Raw genomic sequence first — 22,895 nt, 5'->3', positions numbered from 1 at the left:
AATTGGACCCCAAATGTTGTTGTCCAGTTTGTCCTGAGTACGATGATACCCCATATGTGGGGGTAAACCACTGTTTGGGCGCACGGCAGGGCTCGGAAGGGAAGGCACGCCATTTGGCTTTTTGAATGGAAAATTAGCTCCAATCATTAGCGGACACCATGTCGCGTTTGGAGAGCCCCTGTGTGCCTAAACATTGGAGCTCCCGCACAAGTGACCCCATTTTGGAAACTAGACCTCCCAAGGAACTAACCTAGATGTGTGGTGAGCACTTTGAACCCCCAAGTGCTTCACAGAAGTTTATAACGCAGAGCCATGAAAATAAAAAATAATTTTTCTTTTCTCAAAAATGATTTTTTAGCCCACAATTTTTTATTTTCCCAAGGGTAACAGGAGAAATTGGACCCCAAAAGTTGTTGTCCAGTTTCTCCTGAGTACGCTGATACCCCATATGTGGGGGTAAACCACTGTTTTGGCACACGTCGGGGTTCGGAAGGGAAGTAGTGACGTTTTGAAATGCAGACTTTGATGGAATGCTCTGCGGGCGTCAGGTTGCTTTTGCAGAGCCCCTGATGTGCCTAAACAGTAGGAACTCCCCACAAGTGACTCCATTTTGGAAACTAGACCCGCAAGGGAACTTATCTAGATGTGTGGTGAGCACTTTGAACCCCCAAGTGCTTCACAGAAGTTTATAACGCAGAGCCGTGAAAATAATGTGTTTCCTTTCCTCAAAAATATTTTTTTAGCCCAGAATTTTTTATTTTTGCAAGAGTAACAGGAGAAATTGGACCCAAAAGTTGTTGTCCAGTTTCTCCGGAGTACGCTGATACCCCATATATGGGGGTAAACCACTGTTTGGGCACATGCCGGGGCTCGGAAGGGAAGTAGTGATGTTTTGGAATGCAGACTTTGATGGAATGGTCTGCGGGCATCATGTTACGTTTGCAGAGCCCCTGATATGCCTAAACAGTAGAAACCCCCCACAAGTGACCCCATTTTGGAAACTAGACCCCCCAAGGAACTTATCTAGATGTGTGATGAGCACATTCAACCCCCAAGTGCTTCACAGAAGTTTACAACGCAGAGCCATGAAAATAAAAAATCATTTTTCTTTCCTCAAAAAAGATGTTTTAGCAAGCAATTTTTTATTTTCACAAGGGTAACAGGAGAAATTGGGCCCCAATATTTGTTGCCCAGTTTGTTGTGAGTGTGCTGGTACCCCATATGTGGGGGTAAACCACTGTTTTGGCACACGTCAGGGCTCGGAAGGGAAGTAGTGACATTTGAAATGCAGACTTTGATGGAATGGTCTGCGGGCATCACGTTGCATTTGCAGAGCCCCTGATGTGCCTAAACAGTAGAAACACCCCACAAGTGACCCCATTTTGGAAACTAGACCCCCGAAGGAACTTATCTAGATGTGTGGTGAGCACTTTCAACCCCCAAGTGCTTCACAGAAGTTTATAACGCAGAGCCGTGAAAATAAAAAATAATTGTTCTTTCCTCAAAAATTATGTTTTAGCAAGTAATTTTTTATTTTTGCAAGGGTAACAGGAGAAATTGGACCCCAACAGTTGTTGCCCAGTTTGTCCTGAGTACGCTGGTACCCCAAATGTGGGGGTAAACCACTGTTTGGGCGCACGTCGGGGCTTGGAAGGGAGGGAGCACCATTTGACTTTTTGAACGCAAGATTGGCTGGAATCAATGGTGGCGCCATGTTGCGTTTGGAGACCCCTGATGTGCCTAAACAGTGGAAACCCCTCAATTCTAACTTCAACACTAACCCCAACACACCCCTAATCCTAATCCCAACTGTAGCCATAACCCTAATCACAACCCTAACCCCAACACACCCCTAACCACAACGCTAACCGCAACACACCCGTAACCCTAATTCCAACCCTAATCCTAACCCTAATCCCAACCCTAACCACAACTGTAACCCCAACGCACCCCTAACCCTATCCGTAACCCTAACCACAAGCCTAATCTTAACCCTATTTCCAACCCTAGCCCTAATTCCAACCCTAACTCTAATTCTAACCCTAACCCTAAGGCTATGTGCCCACGTTGCGGATTCGTGTGAGATTTTTCCGCACGATTTTTGAAAAATCTGCAGGTAAAAGGCACTGCGTTTTACCTGCGCATTTACAGCAGATTTCCAGTGTTTTATTGTGTGGATTTCACCTGCGGATTACTATTGAGGAACAGGTGTAAAACGCTGCGGAATCCGCACAAAGAATTGACATGCTGCGGAAAATACAACGCAGCGTTTCTGCACGGAATTTTCCGCACCATGGGCACAGCGGATTTGGTTTTCCATAGGTGTACATGGTACTGTAAACCTGATGGAAAACTGCTACGAATTCGCAGCGGCCAATCCGCTACGAATTCGCAGCGGCCAATCCGCTGCGGATCCGCGGCCAATCCGCTGCGGATCCGCAGCCAAATCCGCACTGTGTGCACATGCCATAACCCTAACCCTACCCCTAACCCTACCCGTAACCCTAACCCTACTCCTAGTTCTAACCCTAGTTCTAACCCTAACCCTAGTGGAAAAAGAAAAAAAAATATTTTCTTTATTTTATTATTGTCCCTACCTATGGGGGTGATAAAGGGGGGGGTTTTATTTATTATTTTTTTTATTTTGATCGCTGTGATATAACCTACCACAGCGATCAAAATGTACTTTGTAATGAATCTGCCGGCCGGCAGATTCGGCGGGCGCACTGAGCATGCGCCCGCCATTTTGGAAGATGGCGGCGCCCATGGAGGAGGCGGACGGGCACGGGAGCCTCGGTAAGTATAAGGGGGGGGGGGGGGGGGGGGAGATCGGGGCACGGGGGGGGGGGGGGGGCGTCGGAGCACGGGGGGGTGACATAGGAGCACGGGGGGAGCGGACAGGAGGACGGGGGAGCGGACAGGAGGACGGAGGGGACTACGGGACAGATCGGTGGCTTGGGGGGGCGATCGGTGGGGTGGGGGTGGGGGGTCACTTCAGTATTTCCAGCCATGGCCGATGATATTGCAGCATCGGCCATGGCTGGATTGTAATAATTCACCAGTTTTTTAGGTGAAATATTACAAATCGCTCTGATTGGCAGTTTCACTTTCAACAGCCAATCAGAGCGATCGTAGCCACGGGGGGGGGGGGGGGGGGGGTGAAGCCACCCCCCCTGGGCTGAAGTACCACTCCCCCTGTCCCTGCAGAACGGGTGAAATCGGAGTTAACCCTTTCACCCGCTCTGCAGCGACGCGATCATTCCATGACGCCACATAGGCGTCATGGGTCGGATTGGCACGGGTTTTCATGACGCCTACGTGGCGTCATGGGTCGGGAAGGGGTTAAAAAAATGAATGCAGATATAGTGAAAAGTTGGTAGAAAAATGGTGCCAAAACCGCAGCGTTTATCCGCAGACAGAAAAATCTTGTGTGCGCGCTAGCCCTAATACTTTATAGTAACAGTTATATCTCAAGTGTAATGAGCGCATGGCCGACCCCCGTCACATAATCGGGGGTCAGCGATGCGTCGGCATAGCAACCAGAGGTCTCTTTGAGACCTTTATGGCTGCTGATGCCGGCTGTGGTCGGCGCTCATAGCACACCTGAAATTCAGCTACATTGAAGCGATCTGATGATCGCTGCTATGTATCAGAGCCGATCGAGTTGTGCCAGCTTCAAGCTTCCCATGGAGGCTATTGAAGCATGGCAAAAGCAAAAAAAAAAAAGTTTAAAAAAAATATGAAAAAAAAGAAACTAAAAGTCTTTCAAAATAAAAAAAAAAAAAAAAAAAATCAAGCCTACACATTTGGTATCGCCGCGTTCAGAATCGCCCAATCAATAAAAAAAGCATTAACCTGATTGCTAAACAGCGTAGCGAGAAAAAAAATCTGAAACCCCAGAATTACGTTTTTTTTGGACGCCGCGACATTGCATTAAAATGCAATAACGGGCGAACAAAAGAACTAATCTGCACCAAAATGATATAATTAAAAACGGCAGCTCGGTACGCAAAAAATAAGCCCTCACCTGGCCACAGATCACGAAAAATTGAGACACTACGGGTATTGGAAAATTGCGGCTTTTTTTTTTTAAGCAAAGTTTGGAATTTTTTTTACCACTTAGATAAAACGTAACCTAGACATGTTTGGTGTCTATGAACTCGTAATGACCTGGAAAATCATAATGGCAGGTCAGTTTTGGCATTTAGTGGACCTAGCAAAAAAGCCAAACAAAAAAACAAGTATGGGATTGCACTTTTTTTGCAATTTCACCGCACTTGGAATTTTTTTCTCGTTTTCTATTACACGACATGGTAAAACCAATGATGTCGTTCAAAAGTGCAACATGTCCCGCAAAAAGCAAGCCCTCACATGGACATATTGACGGAAAAATAAAAAGTTATGGCTCTGGGAAGGAGGGGAGCGAAAAACGAGAACGCAAAAAAGGATAGGTCTTCAAGGGGTTAATATTAAGTGTATATTTCTCACACAGCAATGGCTGCTTCTTCTCAAGGAACAGCATTTTATAATATATGCTGTTGCAATACTTTTGAAAAAAAAAAAATGGACATCCAACAAGTAAAAAAAAAAAACTTAGGCCGGTAGAAGATTGTATGTTTCATATAAATCCATCAATCAATGCAGGCATGAAAATTTGTGACAGTTGTAGAAAGCAATGTGCAAAAGAGAAAAATACTCTGCAGGAAGAAAATTTTGAAGAACCTTTAGGCCATGTGCACACGTTCAGGATTTTTCGCGTTTTTTTTCACGTTTTTTCGCTATAAAAACGTGAAAAAAACGCTTACATATGCCTCCTATTATTTACAGGGTATTCCGCATTTTTTGTGCAAATGTTCCATTTTTTTCCGCGAAAAAAATCGCATTGCGGAAAAAAACAACATGTTCATTAAAAATGCGGAATTGCGGGGATTCCGCACACCTAGGAGTGCATTGATCTGCTTACTTCCCGCATGGGGCTGTGCACACCATGCGGGAAGTAAGCAGATTATGTGCGGTTGGTACCCAGGGTGGAGGAGAGGAGACTCTCCTCCACAGACTGGGCACCATATAATTGGTAAAAAAAAAAGAATTAAAATAAAAAAAAGTGATATACTCACCCTCTGATGGCCCCCGAAGTGTTCCCGCCTCTCCGGTGCATGCTCTCTCTTCCGTTCCTATAGATGGTGTGGTTCAGGACCTGTGATGACGTCGCTGTCTTGTGATTGGTCGCGTGACCGCTCATGTGACTCACACAACCAATCACAAGCCGCGATGTCATCGAAGGTCCTGAACCACACCGGCATCTATAGGAACGGACGCCGCTGAGGAGATTGGCTGTCTGCAGAGGGTGAGTATAACCATTTTTTAATTTTTTTTAATTATTTTTAAACATCCTATCTTTTACTATAGATGCTGCATAAGCAGCATCTATAGTAAAAAGTTGGTCACACTTGTCAAACACTATGTTTGACAAGTGTGACCAACCTGTCAGTCAGTTTTTACGCTAATTACGCTTGCAGAATGCTAAAAAAAAAAAAAAAACGCGGAAAAAACGGGAAAAAAAACGCAAAAAAAAAATTGCGGATTTCTTGCAGAAAATTTCCGGTTTTCTTCAGGAAATTTCTGCAAGAAATCCTGACGTGTGCACATACCCTTAACTTCCAACACAGAGGATTTTATAAATCCTGATTTAACAATAGAGTATTTGAATAAATCACTTTCTAACATCGAAGAATCGCCCATTGCAAAAAAAAAGAAAAAAAGAATCCATTAACCAGGTTATTGCCAAAAAGGTTTTTTAAAAAGTTACAAACTAACTGACCCTTGAACTGGTAGGTGAAACAGTAGAAGGTGAAGGAAAAAATGACACTGATTCAGAGATCATTCTGCAGCTTAAGGGTATGTGCACACGCTGCAGATTTTGCTGCGGATTCGCAGCTGTGGATCCGCAGCGGTTTCCCTTGAGTTTACAGTACAATGTAAACCTATGAAAAACCAAACCCGCAGTGCACATGCTGCGGAAAAAAACGTGAGGAAACACAGCGATTTATTTTCCGCAGCATGTCAATTCTTTGTGCGGATTCCGCTGCGGGTTTGCACCTGCTCCAATAGAAATCTGCAGGTGAAAAGAAACCGCGATAAATCCGCAGTAAAAACCGCAGCGGTCTTTCAATGCGGATTTTGCAAATCCGCTGCGGAAAATTCCGCAATTGAAAGGAAAGGAAAGGTCAGAGCGGCCCAGCGCCTGCGCACTGCAGTACTTTGCTCTGCCCTCAACAGGACAAAGTACGCCTGCGCCGCAGCCTGAAGACAAGAAGAGGATGTCAACGTAAGAAGATGGGAGGCCCCAGACCGCGAAACCCATCGGACCAGTACCAGACCGCCCCTGGGTGAGTATAATCTAACCTCTTTTTCTCATCTTTAAGGATACATTGGGGGCTTATCTACAGCATTCTAGAATACTGTAGATAAGACCCTGATGCAGGTGGGCTAAGCTCACCTTCCATTTTGGGGGTGACAGGTTCCCTTTAAAGATAAACTTAAATCCACCCACAGCAGAAGTGAACAGTTCATGATACTGACTAACTACCAAAGAGATTGACATGCAAAAGAATAGAAAATGAATTTTACGTTAGCAATAGAATGGCTAGAAAAGCAAAACCGCTAGTTGAACAAAAATGTTTCATGTCTTGTCCTGATCCTAAACCAGGCAAAACATTAGATGAAGCTATAGTGGGTAAAGTGAAAGATTTTTACAATAGTGATTAAGTGAGCCGAATTATGCCTAGCAAGAAAGATTGTGTGTCTATGAAAGTGAACGATAAGAAAACATGTCCAGAAGAGGCTGGTTCTTACCAATTTTAAAGAAACCTATGAACTTTTTAAAGAAAAAAAATTCCACTTCTGCCAAAATAGGATTTTCAAAATTTGCTGACCTGCAACCGAAGAATTGTGTCCTGGCTGGTGGTAGTGGTGCACACTCTGTATGCGTATGTACAACACACCAGAACACTAAGCTCATGATTGAAGGGGGTAAGCTGAAAGGTATTCAGATTGGCGATACCAACCTTGGTGATTACAAAGTATGTCGGTCTCATATATTGTGTCCAGAAAAGAGTTGGAGTTGTTACCTCAATATTTGTAAAAAATGTCCTTTAGTATTGGCTCTCAAATAAAAAATATTAAACTATTTTGAAGAGGCTATGATAGATAATATAACTTACTAGATGGTGGCCCGATTCTAACGCATCGGGTATTCTAGAATATGCATGTCCACGTAGTATATTGCCCAGCGACGTAGTATATTGCCCAGCGACGTAGTATACAGCACAGAGCCACGTAGTATATTGCACAGCGACGTAGTATACAGCCACGTAGTATATTGCCCAGCCACGTAGTATATTGCCCAGCCACGTAGTATATTGCCCAGCCACGTAGTATATTGCCCAGCCACGTAGTATACAGCACAGAGCCACGTAGTATATTGCCCAGCCACGTAGTATACAGTACAGAGCCACGTAGTATATTGCCCAGCCACGTAGTATATTGCCCAGCCACGTATGTCACAGGTTAAAAAATAAAAAATAAACATATACTCACCTTGCGAGGGGCCCCTTGTAGTTCTGTCGCCTGTGTTCGGTTCAGGCAGCAGCTTCCGGTCCGAGGGTGTGATGACGTCGCGGTCACATGACTGTGACGTCATGGCAGGTCCTTGTCGCACACCAACCTTAGCACCGGAACCTGCCGCTTGCATGGACCGGTCACCGGAGAGTCGGAAAGCGGCGGAAGGTGAGTATATAATGATTTGTTATTTTTTTTCATTATTTTTAACATTCGATGTTTTTACTATTGAGGCTGCATAGGCAGCCTTAATTGTAAAAACTTGGTCTCACAGGGTTAATAGCGGCGGTAACGGAGTGAGTTACCCGCGGCATAACGCGGTCCGTTACCGCTGGCATTAACCCTGTGTGAGCCGTGACTGCGGGGAGTATGGAGCGGGCATGGGCAGTGACTGCAAGGGAGTAGGGAGGGACTAATCGGACTGTGCCCGTCGCTGATTGGTCGCGGCAGCCATGACAGGCAGCTGGCGAGACCAGTCAGCGAATGAATATCCGTGACGGAAGTTGCCGACAGAAAGACGGAAGTACCCCTTAGACAATATATATATATATATATACAGTGAATATCTGTTGACAGATGTACTTTTGACACTGTTCTTAAAAGTGCACATTTTATAGAATGTTTTTGTGAAAAGCTGATAGTCCTTAAGAAACACTAATTTATAGTTCGCCAACAGTCTGACTACTACAATCACCTCAAAGAAAGCATCAAACAGAATGAGGCAGTAATAAGCTTAGACTTTTCAGAGAACTATTCCTTTGTTGTTCAGGATGAAGCACAGTCATTTCACTGGAACAATGAACAAACAACTGTGCACCCTTTTGCGATCTATTACAATGAGAATGGAGAAATAAAGTACAAAAGTGTAGTTATGATATCAGAGTGCTTACTTCATGGTTCAATAGCTGTTTATTTGTTCCAAAAAAAAATTGATTTCAGTGATAAAAACAGACATCCTACCAAGTTTGAGCAAAGTCTACTCCTTCTCGGATGGCTCTTCTGCACAGTATAAAAACAGGAAAAACTTTATAAATGTATGCAATCACAAGAAAGATTTTGGAGTGGAAGCTGAATGGTACTTTTTTGCCACTTCTCATGGCAAAGGTGTATGTGATGGTTTAGGAGGCACCGTGAAACGCCTTGCAGCCCGGGCTAGCCTCCAGAGGCCATATTCAGACCAAATCTTAACACCCATGCATCTTTTCAAATGGAGTGAGAAAAATATTCTTAACATCATGTTCATGTATTGTACAAACCAGGACTACAAAGAGGAGGAGAGTTTGTTAAAGCATTAGCTACAAGAAGCAGAACCCATCACAGGGACTCAGCAATACCGGACTGTCATTCCATGTAGTGAAACAGAAATAAAAACAAGGATTTCTTCATTCAGCAAAAGACAGTGAAGTCCATGAAGTGGTAGAAGGTGGCACAAGATTGGCAATGGATGACATAACTGGTGATGTGACCTGTGAATATGATTGGCGCTGGTGGTGGTTACTGTACTCTCCAAAGATTTTGAAAATGAAGAAGTAGAAGTGACTTTTCTGCACCTTTTGATCCAGTGCCGTCCTTTGTGTATCCAAGAAAACCAGACATTGTAAAAGTTACAAAAATCAGATATTAACTCAGGTGCAGCTGAACGCCATGACAGGCCGTCCATGCTCTGACACAAAAGGAAACGGCCATTGCTAGTAAGCTGTTATGTACAAGATGACATTTCACCCACTAGAAGGGACACATTGATGATAACAGGCCAGTGTAAAAACCTACTGTTGTCTGATTAGTTCATATTTTACAGAACGAGGATTTAACTACCGTACTATTCTTCTTAAACACTTCATAAATGACATGTTTAGTGATAGAAAAAAAATTGTTACATGTATAAATAGGTGGTAAATATATTGGTTCTTTTAATCTTGGTTTTAACATATAATTAGGATGAGACCACTTAGAAAATCACTCTTGAGGATATGATCACCTTTTTCTTTTGGTTTGTTCAATGCATTCAGGTTGAAAATGCTGCGCAAGTTGTGTTATGATGATTAAGGCTACTTTCACACTAGCGTTAACTGCAATACGTCGCAAATGCGTCGTTTTTGCGAAACGCCGCATCCAGCAAAAGTTTTTGCTGGATACGTTGTTTCGTCATAGAGTAACATTAGCGACGCATTTGCGACGCATTTGCGACGCATTTCCAAACGGTGAATGCGTTTGGCGGCGTTTGGGCGTATGGTAGCGGTCCGTCGGGAGAAAAAAACGTTACATGTAACGTTTTTTGCTCCCGACGGTCCGCTTTTTCCGACCGCGCATGCGCAGTCGGAACTCCGCCCCCACCTCCCCGCACTTCCCCGCACATCACAATGGGGCAGCGGATGCGTGGGAAATATGCATCCGCTGCCCCCGTTGTGCGGCGGAGACCACACTAGCGTCGGGAACGTCGGCCCGACGCGCAGCGACGGGTTGTTCCCGACGCTAGTGTGAAAGTAGCCTAAGATGTATTTATTCTGGACTTTGGTAGTTGTTTTTTGTGCTTCTTTATTGTTGCATATAAATGTTGAATTCAATAAGTTGAAATTTGAAAAGGAAAAAGGAAGAAACTCACAAACATAAAATCAGATGATTCAAGGCTTAAAAAAAAAAAAAATATATATATATATATATATATATTTTGATAGGTCCCAAGTTGAATCCTTGCACAAATATCAACAAGAACACAAGTAACACGCATTTTTTTCACAATTTTAAAATATACCGTAGGTTTTTTTCACAATTGCACATTAAAATTTTGAATATAATTTCTCCAACACAAAATATAAAGAAACATAGTCTTTTCACAGATCAAATGAAAGCCGGTACCGTTCTGAGAAAAATGATGCTTCTCCCACCTCTTTATCTTAATTTTAGCCCGAGATATGATAACAAATGTAAAGCCATACAAGGCCAAAATTCGCAATTTTTCTAAACTTTAGAAGTCTGTAAAAAATTAACTGATTAAGAAAAAAATTCAAAACTTTTAATTTGTAATTAACCTAAGTTGTACTTCATAAAAAAAATAAATCTAAAGAGGTCAGGTAAAAAAACCAAAAACATTGATATGGAATGACCCATTTGGAGAGCCCCCGATATGCCTTAGGGTGCGTGTCCACGGTCCGGTTTGTCAGCACTTTGGACGGAGCGGCAAACCAGCGCCTTCTGTACACGCGGTGATTCCGGATGTGTTCATTGCACACATCCGGAAGCGCCGCACCCCATACATAGGACTGTGTTATTTACCTTGCGGCGGGGGGGGGGGGGGGGGAGAGAGGGGGGAGGGAGGGAGAGGGAGAAACCTGATGTGTGAAAGTAGCCTTAGTGACTGGGCCAATTTTTAAAAAGAAATCTGACGTGTGTCACTTTATGTAGTAATAACTCTGGAGTGCTTCGACCGTGACACCCATCGACTCGGACCGCCCGCGTAGGTGAGTATAATCTAACCTCTTTTTCTCATTTTTCAGGATACATCGGGGGCTTATCCACATGTAGATAAGCCACTTATGCCGGTGAGCTTAGCTCACCTTCGATTTTGGGGGTGACCGGTTCCCTTTAAGGACCTGTTCAGTTTTGAAGTGACCATGGGGGTCATATATATTGGAAACCCCAAAAAGTGAAATCATTTTAAAAAACGCACCCCTCACCGTATTCAAAATTGCTTACAGGTAGTTCATTAACTCTTATGGTGCTTTTCAGGAATTAATGCAAGGTGGCATGACAGGAATGAAAATGGTTATTTTAGTTTATTTGGCCATGAACGGCCAAGGTAAGCATCAAGACCACATGATCAAGATCTCAGTGTGCCAATGGGGTTAAAGAGGGAGCAGCCCCCACACTCTGTTAACCATGTAGATGCAGTAGTCACTAAACTATTGACAGAAGCATTAAAGTGGTTAAACGACCATAATCGGTGCCAACACTGATCATGGCTGATGCAGCAAGTTGTCAGCTATAGTGTACAGCTGATAGCTACAGGATTGTCACCCGTTGGGATTCAGTGCAGTTTTTGTGCGGATTTCTATTAAGGAATAGGTGTAAAACGCTGCAGAATCCGCAAAGAATTGACATGCTGCAGAATATAAACTGCATGGAATTTTCCGCAGCATGTACACAGCTGATTTGGTTTTCCATAGCTTTACATGCTACTGTAAAACGCATGGAAAACAGCTGCAGATCCACAGCGTCAAATCTGCAACATGAGCACATACCCTAAAGGTACCGTTACACTAAACGACTTACCAATGATCACGACCAGCGATACGACCTGGCCGTGATCGTTGGTAAGTCGTTGTGTGGTCGCTGGGGAGCTGTCACACAGACAGCTCTCTCCAGCGACCAACGATCAGAGGAACGACTTCGGCATCGTTGAAACTGTCTTCAACGATGCCGAAGTCCCCCTGCAGCACCCAGGTAACCAGGGTAAACATCGGGTTACTAAGTGCAGGGCCGCGCTTAGTAACCCGATATTTACCCTGGTTACCATTGTAAAAGTTTAAAAAAAAAAAAAAAAAAAAAAAACACACTACATACTCACATTCTGATGTCTGTCACGTCCCCCGCCAGCGTCCACAGGGTTAAAACTGCTTTCAGCAAGAGCGCTGCTAATATTAGCACGCGCTGCTGCCGAGAGCTTCCCTGCACTGAATGTGTCAGCGCCGGCAGTAACAGCGGTGACGTCACCGCTGTGCTCTGCTTTACGGCCGGCGCTGACACATTCAGTGCAGGGAAGCTCTCGGCAGCAGTGCGTGCATATTAGCAGCGCTCTTGCCGAAAGCAGTTTTAACCCTGTGGACGCCGGCGGGGGACGTGACAGACATCAGAATGTGAGTATGTACTGTTTTTTTTTTGTTTTTTTTTTACTTTTACAATGGTAACCAGGGTAAATATCGGGTTACTAAGCGCGGCCCTGCGCTTAGTAACCCAATATTTACCCTGGTTACAAGTGAACACATCGCTGGATCGGCGTCATCCAGCGATGACAGCGGGTGATCAGCGACCAAAAAAAGGTCCTGATCATTCCCATCGACCAACGATCTCCCAGCAGGGGCCTGATCGTTGGTCGCTGTCACACATAACGAGATCGTTAGCGGGATCGTTGCTACGTCACCAAAAGCGTGACGTTGCAACGATATCGTTAACGATATCGTTATGTGTGACTCAGCCTTAACATTCAGCACTGTGGCGTGCCCGAGTTCAAATACCTCCAAGGACAACATCTGCAAGGTGTTTGCATAGGTTTCCTCCCACACTCAAAATACATACAAACAGGGAATTTAGATTGTGAGTCCCAATGGGGACAGTGAAGGCAATGTCTATGAAGAGTTATGGAAATTAATGGTGCTACATAAACATTTAAAATAATTAAGTTCCTAATTAAAAGAGAACCTGTAACCAGGTCAAAAGTGGCCAGTTTCTGCTTTTATATCATTCTTGAGCCCCTTGTGAAAAACATTGGAGATATTTCAGGTCAATCATTTATATCCTATTTGGCATGAGATTATAAAACCCCTTTCCTTTGTGCAGCTGTAACAGGACACCCTGCACAGCAGGGGGTCCCAGCCTTCTCAGCTGCAGAAAAGAAATTCACATCCCCACCAGGTAGCTAGTATCAAGCTCCTACAGGAAGACCCCTTGCTGATACCATGCTGTCTGAGGGTATGTGCACACGTCCGGCTTTCTTGCAGAAATTTCCTGAAGAAAACCGGAAATTTTCTGCAAGAAATCCGCATTTTTTTTTTCCGTTTTTTTGCGTTTTTTTTTAGCATTCTGCAAGCGTAATTAGCTTGCAAAATGCTAAAGTTTTCCAAGCGATCTGTAGCATCGCTTGGAAAACTGACTGACAGGTTGGTCACACTTGTCAAACATAGCGTTTGACAAGTGTGACCAACTTTTTACTATAGATGCTGCTTTTGCAGCATCTATAGTAAAAGATAGAATGTTTAAAAATAATAAAAAAATTAAAAAAATGCTTATACTCACCCGCAGACAGCTGATCTCCTCACCGGCAGTCCGTTCCGTATAGATGGTGTGTGCGCGCAGGACCTTCCATGACGTCGCGGTCACGTGAGCGGTCACATGACCGGTCTCGACCAATCACAAGACGGCGACGTCATCGGCAGGTCCTTCACCGCACACCAGCTACAGGAACCGAAGCGACAGCGTGCAGTGGAGAGGCGGGAAGACATCGAAGGTGAGTATAGGACTATTTTTTATTTTAATTCTTTTTTTTTTGACCAATTATATGGTGCCCAGTCCGTGGAGGAGAGTCTCCTCTCCTCCACCCTGGGTACCAACCGCACATAATCTGCTTACTTCCCGCATGGTGGGCACAGCCCCGTGCGGGAAGTAAGCAGATCAATGGACTCCTAGGTGTGCGGAATCCCCTGCAATTCCGCATTTTAATGAACATGTTGCTTTTTTTTCCGCGATGCGATTTTTTCGCGGAAAAAAAGGCTACATTTGCACAAAAAATGCGGAATACACTGAAAGTAATGGGAGGCATATGTAAGCGTTTTTTTCGCGTTTTTATAGCGAAAAAAACGCGAAAAATACTGAACGTGTGCACATGGCCTAAAGGTACCTTCACACTAACCAACTTTCCAACTATAGCGATCCGTGACGTTGCAGCGTCCTGGATAGCGATATCGTTGTGTTTGACACACAGCAGCGATCTGGATCCTGCTGTTATATCGCTGGTCGGAGCTAGAAGTCCAGAACTTTATTTGGTCGTCAGATCGGCGTGTATCGTTGTGTTTGACAGCAAAAGCAACGATGCCAGCAATGTTTTACAATGGTAACCAGGGTAAATATCGGGTTACTAAGCGCAGGGCCGCGCTTAGTAACCCGATATTTACCCTGGTTACCATTGTAAAAGTAAAAAAAAAAACAGTACATACTCACCTTCTGATGTGTGTCACGTCCCCCGGCGTCCGCGCTGCTGCTCAGAGCTTCCTGCACTGAATGTGTCAGTGCCGGCCGTAAAGCAAAGCACAGCGGTGACGTCACCGCTCTGCTTTAGGGCCAGCGCTTACACAGTGCAGGGAAGCGGACGCCGGGCGACGCGACAAGCACCGGAATGTAAGTATGTAGTGTTTGTTTGGTTTTTTTACATACACTGGTAACCAGGGTAAACAACGGGTTACTAAGCGCGGCCCTGCGCTTAGTAACCCGATGGTTACCCAGGGACTTCGGCATCGTTGGTCGCTGGAGAGCTGTCTGTGTGACAGCTCTCCAGCGACCACACAACGACGAAACAGCGACGCTGCAGCGATCGGCATCGTTGTCTATATCGCTGCAGCGTCGCTTAATGTGATGGTACCTTAAAGGTACCTTCACACGCAGCAACTTTACAACGAGAACGACAACGATCCGTGACGTTGTAGCGTCCTGGTTAGCGATCTCGTTGTGTTTGACACGCAGCAGCGATCAGGATCCCGCTGTGATATCGCTGGTCGGAGCTAGAAGTCCAGAACTTTATTTTGCGTCAGGTCGGCGTGTATCGCCGTGTTTGACATCAAAAGCAACAACGCCAGCAATGTTTTACATGGAGCTAACGACCTGTGAGAACGATAAATGAGTCGCCGTTACGTCACAGGATCGCTCCTGCATCGTTCTGGAGCAGCTGTGTTTGACATCTCTACAGCGACCTAAACAGCGATGCTGCAGCGATCGGCTCGTTGTCTATATCGCTGCAGCGTCGCTGAGTGTGACGGTACCTTAAGGCTGGGTTCACACTTCGTTATGAGCGTCTGTTAGACTAAGTCCGTTAGACTACGTTACACCGCGGTGTAACGTAGTCCGTTAACGCCGCCATTAATTCCTATGTCGGACGCATAGCTAGCGCACGCCCACAATGGGCGTGCGCTAGCGATGTGCCGTCATTGAGTGACGGACCCTGGGACGAGGGCTGCAGCGTTTCACTGCTAGCGCAGATAGACCATCTGCTAGCTCTATCTGCGCTAGCGCGATGACACATCTGCACTTGCGTTAACAGCAGCCCGTTAACGCATGTGTTGAACGGCTGCTGTTAACGCAATGTGAACCTGGCCTAACTGCTTTTGTTGAGACAGTTAGGATTTCATAAGAAGTATATCGACTTTTCATACATCCTAGCCACATACCAGTTAAATTTTTTGAGATCTTCCAGGGTCTCGATCTGTTCTAGAATCGAAGCGTGGGGAGATATGTAGAATGGCTTGGCTACTAAGCCAGGTAGAAAAGCTGTGTTTGGTGGTCTCAACATGTAGAAGGAACCCAGCCGGATCCGATGGCACCAAAACCTCCTCCTTAGGAGCTATGACACATCTTAGGAAGTTTTTAGCTGCTAGAGGCAAAGGGAGGAAATTCAGGTTCAGCTCAGAGGGCAGTGACCCAAAGGGGATAAATACTCATGTACAGAATGGCCCATTGCTTTTTTTCTCTGGGGAGATCATGAGATTGTGTGGGGAGAAATAGATGAACAGAGGGGACCGCAAGCCTCCCATGTGGCCGCGCCTCCCCGCAAGCAAGGTCTTTCATCTGACTGGTAACTGACAAAAATTCTGCACAATATTTTAAGACCACTATTTGTAATCGCATGTCTCACTATGGCTACGTTCACATTTGCGCCTTTGGGCGCAGCGTCGGCGACGCAACGCACGACGCATGGTGAACGCATGTAAAACGCACGTTTTATAGACGCATGCGTTCGCCGCATGCATCGTAAAACGCTGCGTTTTTTTGTAAAACCATTGCGTTTATTACAAAAAAAGCTGCGTTTTCCGAAGCATGCGTTTTCCTAAAGTGATGTCATTCTTTACACAATTGCACAAAAAAAAGCCCCTATTAGTGTCTAGACACTAGATAAAGACCACCAATGGCTAGACTAGAAGAGGGTGGGTGTAATGGAATTTGTGTATATATACCCTGGCAGAGATGAATTCCTCACATTTTGCTGGTGTGCATCATGATGGAGAGTGTCCCATGGCGAGTATCTACATGGATATGGAGATGAATTTTGCCCTGGCTAATGCCTATGCTATTTCCTGTTACGAGCAAAGGAAAAGAGATAAACGGAGAAGGAGTCATTGGCGCTTTTGGCTACACCCTATAGTGGAAGACCGGGAGAGCCGTGGAGCCTACCATTGTTTGTTTGGCAAGCTAAATGACAACCTGGAAAAATATTTTGAATATACCAGGATGTCTCAAGACAGCTTCCGCTATCTGCTGCGTCTGGTGGAAGGAGCCATTACCAGGCAGGACACACAGCTCCGGAGATCAATTTCTGCAGAGGAACGGCTGCTGGTGACGCTACGGTACGTAATGTAGCTATATTTGAACGACTGTGATATGTTCTGCCCCTTTTTTTTGTTTGTTTTTTGAATTTTTTTTGGGTGGGTATGGTAAATGTATTTTTTTTTATTACAATGTACTTTAATTACATTTATTTATTTTTCTTCTTGGCAGTTTCCTGGCTACCGGAGAGACCTTAAGATCCCTGCATTTCCAATTTCGGATTGAAGTCTCCACACTTTCTGGAATTATTGCCGACACATGCCGCGCTTTGTGGGACAATCTCCGGGATGAATTTTTACCCCTCCCTACAACTGAAATATGGGAGGCCAACGCCAAAAAATTTGAACAACTGTGTTCTTTCCCTAACTGTATTGGAGCTGTGGATGGGAAGCACATTAGGATTACAAAGCCTGCAAGAAGTGGATCTCTGTTTTACAATTATAAAAAATATTTTTCCACCGTGCTCATGGCAATTGCAGGTGCGGACTGCAGGTGTCTCGCCGTGGACATTGGTGCGTTTGGCCGTGCAAATGACTCACGGACATTTAAGGAGTCTGATATGGGCCGAAGGTTGTATGGGAACAATTTTAATTTCCCCCTGCCACAACCTCTTCCCAACACCGAAGGCCCGGCAATGCCATTTGTTGTGGTTGGGGATGAGGCATTTCAAATGTGTGCCAACCTACTGAAACCCTACTCCAGTCGGGGCTTGGACCACACCAAAAGTATTTTCAATTACAGACTGTCCAGGGCTAGAAGAACTGTGGCGTGTGCCTTTGGCATCCTGGTCTCCAAATGGCGTATTTTAGGATCCGCCATTAATCTGAAAATTGAGACAGTGGATGAGGTGGTGAAGGCTTGTGTGGTTCTCCACAATTATATTATGGCCAAAGAGAGACTGAACGTGGAACTAGATGAACCCATACCAAACCCATTGCCCAATTACCAACATCATCCTCTGAGGACAACTGTTGAAATTGCGCAGATGAGGGATCGATTTGCTTCCTATTTTGTTTCTGATGTTGGCCGTGTGTCATGGCAAGATACAATGGTGTAGTGTTTATGTTTTACTGTTATACTTTATTCTGCTTTTATCTGAAAAATAATATTTTATTTTTAGCACAATAAAGGTAATATAATGACAATAAAAGATTTCTACACTATTATGTCCAATAAATGTCACCAGTTAGGCTACGTTCACATTTGCGTTGCGTCGGGCGCAGGTTCGGCGACGCATAGAGGCGCATGCGTCATGCGCCCCTATATTTAACATGGGGGCGCATGGACATGCGTTGTCTTGCGTTTTGTGACGCATGCGTCATTTTTGGCGCAAGCGTCAGGGCGCACAGGACGCTACATGATGCATTTTTTTCGCGCCGAAAATCATGCCAAAATTGGACGCATGCGTCACAAAAAGCTGCGTTTTGCATGCGTTGTGTCGCCGACGCTGCGCCGCACAATGCAAATGTGAACATAGCCTATTGTATAACTATTGTGTATATAGTGTATGGCCTCGTGTCCCCTTAAAGGGAGCCTGTCGCCCCCAAAATCGAAGTTGAGCTAAGCCCACTGGCATCAGGGGCTTATCTACAGCATTCTGGAATGCTGTAGATAAGCCCCAGATGTAACCTGAAAGATGAGAAAAAGAGGCTAGATTATACTCACCTGGGCGGGTGGTCCGATCCGATGGGCGTCGCGGTCCGGGGCCTCCCATCTTCTTAGGATCACGTCCTCTTCTTGAATTCACGCCGCAGCTCCGGCGCAGGCGTACTTTGTCTGCCCTGTTGAGGGCAGAGCAAAGTACTTAAGTGCGCAGGCGTCGGGAAAGGTCAGAGAGGCCCGGCACCTGCGGTACTTTGCTCCGCCCTTAACAGGGTAGACAAAGTACACCTGTGCCGGAGCCGCAGCCTTAAGACAAGAAGATGACGTCATCGTATGAAGATGGGAGGCGCTGGACCGGACCGCGACACCCATCGGACCGAACCGCAGTGGGAACGCCCCTGGGTGAGTATAATCTAACCTCTTTTTCTCATCTTTCAGGATACATCGGGGGCTTATCTACAGCATTCTAGAATGCTGTAGATAAGCCCCTGATGCCGGTGATCTTAGCTCATCTTCGATTTTGGGGTGAGATTCCCTTTAAGGAGATTAAATATATAATTTAACCTTGGGCTGCTCTTTTATCATGATCCACAAGTCCATATTCTCTTAACTTTCCATCCTACGGGGCTGGTTTCTGGCCAATATAATCCCAGTAAAGGACAGGGTTTACATCCAACGAGGAACTGGTGACAGTCCTACCGAGGCCATTTCACTTTAGCTAAAGTAAATGGGGCCACTCAGCAAGTCTGGTGCCATGTCAGTGACTGCTTGGGCCACATCCTCTCGCTCCCCGTGCCTCCTTGGACCCGTGTGAATAGAGAGAGTCTGTGTAGCAAAATGACTTTATGTGTCTCCAGGGGGTGCGGAATGTCATGTTGGTGAAAGTTGGGTGACCACACTATGTGATCCTTCTGACGTAATAGTGACATCAGGTGAGGTGACTAGGTGCGTGTTCGTCACACCCCCTAATTTTTTTTTTGTAATCCACCATATGAATGTCTAGTAAATACAAAAAAAATGTAATAGCTCAGAATAAAACATTAAACAGCATGTTCATGTCATCTCTTCTGTACCTACTTCACATTGCAGGGTTGGAGTCTCAACACAGGGACAGGTGGATGCAGCAACCAATACTGTGTCTTGGCTTCATCAGTAGAGCAAGTAGTAGAATTGATAGAAAAGCCACCCATACCCTCTCTCCCATCTTCAAATAAATAATATGAAAATGTTCCCTGGGCAGACCTTTTAATTTCATGAACCACACCTACCAGCCACTAACACAATAGAACAGCAAGGGCAATGATCACTTACTGTAGATTGTTATTTTTTAAGTTTAAATTATGAAAACTTAAAAGGTAACCTGTCGTGTCTGATAACTATTAACCTGCAGGTTATGAAGGTGATCTGCAGTACTGAAAGTGTGGCACCTGGGAACTTGTTAGCACTGGGGCGTGCTCACAGCCACACCAGAGAATGAAAATGGCAGCAGTCAATTCTTTCAGCTAGTTTCACTCATTGTAATGAATGCATTAAAAACACAAACTATATGCAGTTTTCCTGAATGGGAAGGGGGGAAGAAGCCGCATCAAAACCTCTACATGTGAACATGAGAAACTCTTTACAAACGTCGAGTGACGGGTGAGAGCAGATGGGGCAAAGGCCAGAGGTAGGGGAGGGTGAGGTAGGGGAGTGTGCACAGGCGACCTTGGGCCTCCCCGGATTTCCCAGGATCAGTGCTGGGGGCCTCATCATGGCCGTGCAGCTTTCCTTCCCGGTGTGCGCCCATATCCGGCCTCTCGCTAGTCCCAGCCAGCAGCCATTAATGCGAGAAGAGAAAGTATGCGCCTGGAACGTCACGTACGCAGCACTACAGCGCCGCCATAAGCGCACTCAGGGCTACTGGGAGACACGGCGGGAAGACAACACGGCTAGAAAATGGCGCCTACAGTCCAGACGAGAGACAGGGCGACACAACACAGCACTAGGCCTTACGGGGCTCCACGCTCACCTGCGCTCTACCGACGGCCTCCTCCAGCTTCCAGGCACGGCGCGGACTCTGACCAGCCAAGTGCTAGCACGGCCGCAGGACGCTGTGCGCGCAGAGCATGCCGGGAACTGCCCGTCCAGGGAACGTTGCGACAACAGAACGTCCCGGCCGTAAACTACATTTCCCACAAAGCCCCGCGAGTTTCTGCGCCATCTTCCCTGGCTTTGGTGAGGGGCGTATTCTTGTGTGTGTCAGCTAGTGGTGTCATGGCTGCTCGAACCGGTGACGTTTGTGTCAGTCAGGAGGCTACATAGTTACTTCAGCGCCTCACTTGTGCTGAGCCGATGCTGTAGCGCTACCCTCTGTAGGAGCTGGCGCTTGGGCTTCCTTGGGTCCTGAAGCCTTCTTCACACCAATTGAACCTCTCTTTGAATTTCTGTATGATCCCATAAATGTTTAATTTTAAGGACAATTTTACAATCAGCAATGTTCTTGCCTGTAAAGCTCTTTTTTTGCAAAGCAGGTGTTTCTTGGGGGTAGCCATGGTTAAAGGAATCTGTCAGCTCATTTTTCGCATATAAGCTGCGGCCACCTTCATCAGGGGCTTATCTACAGCATTCTGGAATGCTGTAGATAAGCCCCCGATGTAACCTGAAAGATGAGAAAAAGAGGTTAGATTATACTCGCCCAGGGGCGGTCCTGTCCGATGGGCGTCGCAGTCCGGAGCGTTCCATTGTTACTATTATTTATTGTTATAGCGCCATTTATTCCATGGCGCTTTACAAGTGAGGAGGGGTATACATAATAAAAACAACTACAATAATCTTAAACAATACAAGTCACGACTGGTACAGTAGGAGAGAGGACCCTGCCCGCGAAGGCTCACAATCTACAAGGGATGGGTGAGGATACAGTAGGTGAGGGTAGAGCTGATCGTGCAGCAGTTTGGTTGATCAGTGGTTACTGCAGGTTGTAGGCTTCCATCTTACGATGACGTCCTCTTCTTGTCTTCACGCTCCGGCTCTGGCGTACTTTATCCTGTTGAGGGCAGAGCAAAGTACTGCAGTGCGCAGGCGCCGAGCCTCTGACCTTTCCAGCGCCTGCGCACTGCAGTACTTTGCTCTGCCCTCAAAAGTGAGATACAGTACGCCTGCGCCGGAGCCGCAGCGTGAAGACAAGAAGAGGACGTCATCGTAAGAAGATGGGAGGCCCCGGACCGTGACGCCCATCGGATCGGACCGCCCCTAGGTGAGTATAATCTAACCTCATTTTCTCATCTTTCAGGTTACATCGGGGGCTTATCTACTCATCCCAGTGGGTGAGTTCACTAGGATCAAGAGAAACTGCACTTTGGAGGGGGATCTAAAAGGAGAATTTGGGCAAATAGAAAATAAATTAAAAAACCGTAAATATCCCCAGTGGATAATAAATCGGGCGAAAAAAATAGTAGAGGGAAAGGATCGCAAAGATTTGATAACTTCAAAAAAGGTGATAGATCAGAGTGTGGGGAAAAAGCCCTATATTTGCTTCCAGTATAGTCCCCAGTTCAATAAAATTAAAGACATTATCTATAGATACTTACCTATCCTCTATGAGGATCTACAATTAAATGATATATTAAAATCTGGTATCAATGTGGTATCAAGAAGAGCACCAACTATAGGTAATCAAATATCTCCTAGTATGTTCCAATCTAATATAACCAAGTGCAAAAAAACATGGTTAAACTATCCAGGTTTTTTTTAAATGTGGTACAAACAACTGTAGTACTTGTAAACATGCCATTGTAGCCAAAATGTTCCATAATGCGGAGGGTGTGATGAAGTTCAATATAAAGCAATATATCAATTGCAACTCCACTAATGTAGTATATAGAATTAATTGTAGAGAGTGCGACTTATCTTATGTGGGTTGCACGACGAGGAAACTCAAGACCCGCATTCGGGAACATTTATATGATATAACCAACATGCAGGGCGGTAACAGAAATATGTCAGCGGCTTCTAGACATTTCGTTACCTACCATGCACGTAGTACTGCAGGTTTCCAGATTCAGGGAAGAGAACAAGTTAATAGGCCTCTTCGTGGCGGGGACCCCAGGAGGCGTCTCCTCACACGAGAGGCGTATTGGATATTTCATCTAAATACCCGATCCCCGATGGGACTGAACAAACGCACTGAAACTATGCTGCACTATTGTTAACTAAGAAGTGAATATTTTATTATACATTGATGTACTGTTCATGTTTTTATATTAGGACCTTAAGTAATGTCATGTGACTTACTCTGTGAATCTGATTGGCGGATCTCTTTATATAGAGCAGCACAACCAGATCAAATTATGGCTTTGAGAAAGATCGTTGGATCGAAACGCATTGCCATT

General features: G+C 45.3%; 1 protein-coding gene across 7 annotated transcripts in view; it reads right to left on the bottom strand.

Moving 5' to 3' along the window:
* THRAP3 (thyroid hormone receptor associated protein 3) overlaps positions 1–20,738 on the bottom strand; it is a 127,965-nt gene extending 107,227 nt beyond the window's left edge. For 3 of the 7 annotated variants that reach the window (XM_077295845.1, XM_077295836.1, XM_077295838.1), the window contains exon 1: positions 20,534–20,673. The gene's annotated coding sequence lies outside the window, so the exon portion shown is untranslated. Of the gene's footprint in view, positions 1–20,533 lie in introns of all 7 variants that reach the window. The other 4 variants (XM_077295846.1, XM_077295841.1, XM_077295847.1 and 1 more) reach the window with 2 other exon arrangements.
* Positions 20,739–22,895: the final 2,157 nt, after the last annotated feature.

The sequence above is a fragment of the Ranitomeya variabilis genome, chromosome 3, assembly GCF_051348905.1.
Source record: "Ranitomeya variabilis isolate aRanVar5 chromosome 3, aRanVar5.hap1, whole genome shotgun sequence".
Taxonomy (NCBI): domain Eukaryota; kingdom Metazoa; phylum Chordata; class Amphibia; order Anura; family Dendrobatidae; genus Ranitomeya; species Ranitomeya variabilis.
This window is presented reverse-complemented; position numbering and strand designations above follow the sequence as displayed.